At 38.5% G+C, this 6,462-nt stretch overlaps 1 pseudogene; it reads right to left on the bottom strand.

The window, feature by feature from the left end:
- Positions 1 to 673: 673 nt before the first annotated feature.
- Positions 674 to 792, bottom strand: LOC125484312 (annotated as a pseudogene).
- Positions 793 to 6,462: the final 5,670 nt, after the last annotated feature.

Genomic DNA, 6,462 nt, shown 5'->3' with positions numbered 1-6,462 from the left:
TTTCTAATTGTTTCAAAGAAGTTCCACTAGATTTGACTCTGGGTTCACTGGATTATCTAATGAGGAAAGTTGAGCACTTCCTCATTGGAGTTGAGAAGAGTGAGAGGTGATCTGACTGAAATCTAAGATTCTGAGGGAACAGGATGGGATGATGAGAGGATATCTTCCCTTCTGGAAGAGGCTAGACAAAGGAGCAAAGTTTCACAATCAAGGGTCTTCACATTCAAGACAGATATGAAGAAAAATTCATGCCCCTGGAAGGTCACCAACCTTTTGAATTGTTTGCCCCAGTTAAGTCTGAATTATTGAATATATTCAGAAAGGAGTTGCAGAGGGAGTCAAGTGTTGTGCGGACCAAGTAGGGAAGGGGTGTTGAAGCCATGATCAGATCAGCCATGGTCTTAATAAATGGTGCAGTGAGCTTAGGGGCTGAATGGCCTACTCCTACTTCTGTTTCTTTTGTTCATGACTATAATGAGTGACTAGTTTATTAAGGCCTAAGCTGCTGGAAAAGCACCCAATGATTTATATATTAGTTTTATTAACCTATTTGCCTAATCAACCTGTTCAGAGATGTTAGTACACACCTCTGGAGCTGAAGGGACTTGAACATGGTCCTCCCAGTCCAGGGGTAGGGACACTACCACTGTGCTCCAAGAGGGCACTCATTTAAAGCCTACTGCACCTGGTATTCCCAGGAGGTCTCCCATCCAAGTACCAATCAGGCTTGAGCCCACTTAGCTTCCAAGATCAGGTGAGATTGGGTGTTTTCAAACTTTTATGGGCATAGGCAATGATTTATATACATATTTTTAAATCTATTTCTCTAATCAACCTGTTCAGAGGTGTTATTACACACCTCTGGAGCAGGTGGGACTTGAACTCAAGTCTCTCGGTCTGGCACAGGGACTCTACATTGCACCATTTTATACTAACATGTTAAACATAAAGCAGCTGTCATGTGTTGATTAGGCTCAGATTAGATACATTAACAGTTGAGTGCAAACAAACTAAACTTCATCATCATGAGCATCATCACTTTACAATATTTTTGTCAATTTGACCTCACGGAATTTTTGTATCTTTTATAAGTTCATAGTCAGGGTTAAATGCACACAGCACACAAGCTACGGAGGAACGTACTTTCAAACCAATGCCTTCAATAAAAAGACCAAGTGTTGGAAACACTCAGCAGTGACTGTGAAGAAACGAAACAAGTTAACACTTGGGGGAAGGTCATTGACCTGAACTTTATTTGTGTCTCTTTACATGCACCTGACTTGTTAAGTGTATACCCCACTTCCTGTTTTTATTTAAGATGTGGAGGTGCCAGTTTTGGACTGGGGTGGACAAGGTCAGAAGTCACATGATGCCAGGTTATAGTCCAACAGGTTTATTTGAAATCACACGCTTTCAGAGCACCGATGAAGCACCCTGAAAGCTTGTGATTTCAAATAAATCTTTCAGACTATAATCTGGTTTCATGTGACTTCTGACTTTGTTTTTACTGAAATTTCATAGTTTGAGCATCCATAGTATTTTTTGTTTTTATTCAATAGCCAATATCAATTACTGGTGTTTCCTACATTGGTTTGAAAATGATGGGACCAGTTACTCCTATTGAAAAATTTCTGGCAAATATTGAAGGAATAACCTAATTCATTTCAGAGTGGTAGGATTTGGTTGGTGGAGGTACTATATCAGGGAAGACAGTGAGATGTTTTATTGATAGCTCTAGAAGTTAACCAGTGACACAGAGTAAGTATCAAAGGTCAATATTTGTTCTCCAGTCAAGATGACAGTAGACAGTCTGAAACCAAATTGAATTGGAGTCAATTAAGGAAGAAAAGGTCACTGTCTATCTAAGACAAGAGTTGGTCACTTCAGTGGACATTGAGTGAACCTAGGCCAGTACGATCTAAATTTATGCTTTATGGGTTTTTTTTGATATCACAGCATGATAGGAATTAATTTGCACTATAGTGTAAGCTACATCTTATTCATGAAGAGATTGCATGTGAAATAAAATAAATTCTGGCTTTACCATTGTCCTTGTCTGATTGCTTTTAGGACAGCTCGTGATTACAGTATTTAGTTACAATTATGATGTGCCCAGATAATGGGTAATAAAGGTACATTCCAGACTATAGGAAATTTGGGGCTGCTAAATGATGTGATGTTGAACTCATGAATATTAATCCCTCTTTCTCATTGCCTGACTGACACTACAAAGATCTGATTATATATTCACATTCTTAATGTATCAGTTGTGATGGAATCTGCTAGAATTACCCAGGCCAGTTTGAGCTTTAACCTATCTCCCCTTTTATTGAAGGAATAAAACAATAGTTATTCAACCCCTACACAAGGACTCATTAATGATCCCAGATACAGTGAGATACTGTTCACCTGAGAAATGGGCTCATGTGGATTGTTAATTTGATCTGTTGTTCTGCAGTATTTCAGCCCAGAAAAGTAATCATGTAGAACTTTAAATAGAGTGCACTGAACATAGCTGCAATAAAGTACTTTAAAAATACCTGTTCATTGCTGAAAGAAAGAGATCATAGCAAAGGTATTTGAAATGTAAGGGATGAGAACTAGTTTCTTGTTACAAAAAAATTTAACGGTTTCCGTACATGGCCCAACTGTGCACTACGATGTTAGTTTGTACAGTGTTATTCAAAATGTTTGCCAGAGACGCAAGTGAGTTTAAATGTGAAGTGTCCATATTTTGGACAGGATCCAACACTGCAAGGAAAAATCCCTGGTGTTTAACCAAGACGTGATAAGGATTCAAAGACAGAATACTGCTCACAGGACTGGATAATTTTTAACTCGGTGTGACTGCGTTGCCAGTTTGCAGGTAACAGATATGAGAAAAATCAAGGCTACACAAGCACTTCACAATGTTCTTTAGCATCTCATTGTCTCAATGCACTGAACTGCTCATTGCAGCACTATCTCTTTGTCTTTTCATTAATACATAGTGATTTCTATGTGTCAGACTGTGCAATTCAGCCTTCAGCAAACCAATGCTATCTTCTTGTACATGTGGAACTGTGTGTCCTTGTTGAGAGGTCACCATTTTCAGGCTTTCTATGTCGACTATACTTCAACACTCAATTGATTGCACTTCCGATGAAATCTTTTTTTCTACTATTCAACACTTTTTTGTTTTTCTATTCCAAGCATCGTCTATCAGGGAGACAGCGTCCTTACAGGTAGGAAGTTGCTTTGTTGAGGTTATGTCAAAGTGACCACAAATGTGCAATCAGTCTTTATATATTGTGCACAAATATTTTCAAACAGAGTTCTATCCTTACATTCCTATGTTCATGTATGGCGGCATTTGGTGTCAGAAGTACGTGCATATGCTACAGCCTTGGAAACTTGATTTATGAACTAGGGTGGGATAAATTAAGTTACATATTTTTTCACTCTAGTCATGATTTCCTTAAGTTAGTCCTTCAGGATGATGTTGAGAATGAACTGAATGGAGCGTCTCAACTCACTGAGGAAAGCTAAACTCCTGGAAACAAAATAACACCAATTCCTTGAACTTGAATGTAAAAGGGAAGCTGAAGCAAGAAAGATTATTACAAATATGAGGATAATTGTAAAGTAAGTACAGTCTAAACACTACCCCTCCTCAAAGTGATTATGTCCTACTAACTGTGCCTTGGTTTGCCCATTTTCCAAAATGCTGCAGCTTGTGATTCAAGAACTCATTCAATATTTCCAGAATCCTAAGACTGTTTGACCTTGAAATGTTCTCCTGGCTGTTTGACCTGTGAGATCCCTGCTTTGTTGTGCACTTGACTGTTTAGCCTGCCAATGCAGTCCTGCTGGAGTCAATGGAAATCTGGCTTCAAGAGGCTGGAAATTCTATGGTGCAGATCTCACCTCTGTGGCACTATCCAAGACAAAGCAGCCTACTATATCTGCATACAATCTAACACCTTCAACACACCCTCAACCATCAATATAAATGACAGTAGTGTGTACCATCCACAAGATGCACTGCAAAGATTTACAAAGGCTCACTTGACAGCACCTTCCAAATTCATGACCTCTACCATCCAGGAGGACAAGGATAGCAGATACATGGGAACAGAACACAAGTTCCCCTCCAAGCCACACATCATCCTGTCTTGGAACAATATCACTATTCCTCGCTGTCACTGGGTCAAAATCCTAGAACTCCCTTCATAGCAGCACTGTTGGTGTACCTAATCATATGGACTGTGATTAATCATCATCACCTTTTTAAGCTGTTCAGGAAAGGCAATAATGCTGGGTTGCTGAAATACTCATATCTAGAGGACAAATTAAAAAGAACTTTTGGTCGCATGTCTTCACATTTGATTTTGTGGCTCGGTGTCAATTTTTGTTTTTTGGAATCCCTGAAACATTTTGCTTTGCTTTACTACACTCAAGATGCTCTGTAGCTGCTGTTACTGTTGAGATGGTATTGTTGTAATCAGTTAACCTGTGCATTGCGTTGCAAATTAGATACTGGATCAGGTACGCTGGAGCAACTGAATATTGGTCTTTTCACTTGAGAATGATCCCCTCCACTTCTCCTAATTTTCAAATTTAAGCTTTATTTTGGTAACTTTGGATCCCAATCTGCGAGACCTGAACACCACGGAGTTTGTATTGGAGACAGACGCAGAGGATTTCCCAAGATGTCTATGTAAAGGTCAATTCATTGGCTCTTTCTTCAGTCATGAAGATGTGGAGAGTCCATATTTACATTTAAAAAAAAACTGACAACTTGTGAAAATAATTAATAAACAAACTTCCTTTTTTGTGCAACATGTCCAATAACTGATATACTGTTTTGTCGCAGATGTTCATTAGAACTAAAATATCATTTACAGGGAAATACAAGACTTGCAAAACAGATATTAGCAAATTGAGCTACAGGACAACAACAGAACACTGAACAAACATTGAAACTTCCAGAATGGTGCGTGATGCCAATGAATGATTGCAAAACACTCCGAAGAAGACAGCTATACCAAGTCTCTAATTCCTATATATGTGAATGAGGACTAAGTGTTGATCAAAATAGGGACAGCATGCAAGGTCATCTTCTCTGATAGCAGCATATCTCACTGCCACTTCATTCCTAGATTCTTGATCAAATGCCAGGTTTCCTATTCTATTACGCTTGAACCCTTGCCCTTTCCCTGCACCCAGGCAATCTGAAATAGCTCCTCACATTAAATTATGAATGTTGTTGTTATCATATTTTTTGTGGTGGGCTAAGCTATTCCTAATTTTTGGGATTCTGTGAAAACTTCTGCACACCAGACTGAAGCAAAAAGGCTTATTGTAGTCAATGCCAGCCATCACTTTGTGAAGGGCACAGATCACAAGAGGGAACAGTTACATTTTTCAAATAATTGGCTTGAGATATTCTTTGCTGTAACACTGCTGCTAACCAGAAGTGTGACAGAAATAGTTATGCATGTGGACTCAACTTATACTGGTACTGCTGGCACATGCAGTCACAGTATAATGCTGGCAGCAAGTGAAAACCTCCTATATCCAAACGATTATATAATATCCCATTTTGTAAAACTGCTCATTTATGTCACCTCTGACTAAGTATTAGTGCTGTGATTGATGATGGCTATGTTATTAAAGCTCTGTAATCATATCAAAACAAAGAAACAGCCACATCTCGATAATAAACAAAATACTTTTTTATATTTAAATGCCATTTTCAAACCAATATGTTAAAGATCTGTGCACAAGTGCCTCCCAACCCTTTTAGCTCATTCGGATGATCATTGAATGTTTATCCAAAGGGCCTTTGAATTTTACATGAGATAACAAATTTCTTCTTAACTATTCTGTTCAAGATAGTTTTCTAAATGTATTTTTTATCTAAAATTCTGATAAACAGTTTTCCATAGAACCATCCAACAGTTCTGCAAAATTATGAAGCTTATTTGCTGAAATTTCCCGATCATTGATTGTCAGAGGCATGTTTTACATTGGGAAGTTATTAAAATGCCCACAAAAACTAGCCATCGGTTAAGAACTGCCTAAATCCAAAAATGGGTAATTGAAATTTTATTGTTAGTCTGTGTCAAGTCAACTTGTTTGCTTTAGTTGACACTCTGACACTACCTTTGTATATTTACAGGATAGATTCGCAGTGACGCAGCCATGAGCTAAAAACCATAAAACAACAGAAATACTCAACAGGTCAGGCAGGATCTTAAGAGAGAGAAATAGAGCTAACACTTCAGGTCTATGACCTTTCATCTGAAATGAGGAAAATTAGGAATGTGATAGGTTTTATGGAAGTGAAAAAGGAGGATGGGAGAAGAATGAAAGGGGTATGATAGGTATGGAGATAACAAGGTGCAGAGCTGGATGAACACAGCAGGCCAAGCAGCATCAGAGGAGCAGGAAGGCTGACGTTTCGGGTCTAGGCCCTTC

Source organism: Rhincodon typus, chromosome 10 (assembly GCF_021869965.1).
Source record: "Rhincodon typus isolate 14 chromosome 10, sRhiTyp1.1, whole genome shotgun sequence".
Taxonomy (NCBI): Eukaryota; Metazoa; Chordata; class Chondrichthyes; order Orectolobiformes; family Rhincodontidae; genus Rhincodon; species Rhincodon typus.
The sequence above is the reverse complement of the archived record's forward strand: the minus strand, read 5'-3'. Positions and strand labels throughout refer to the sequence as shown.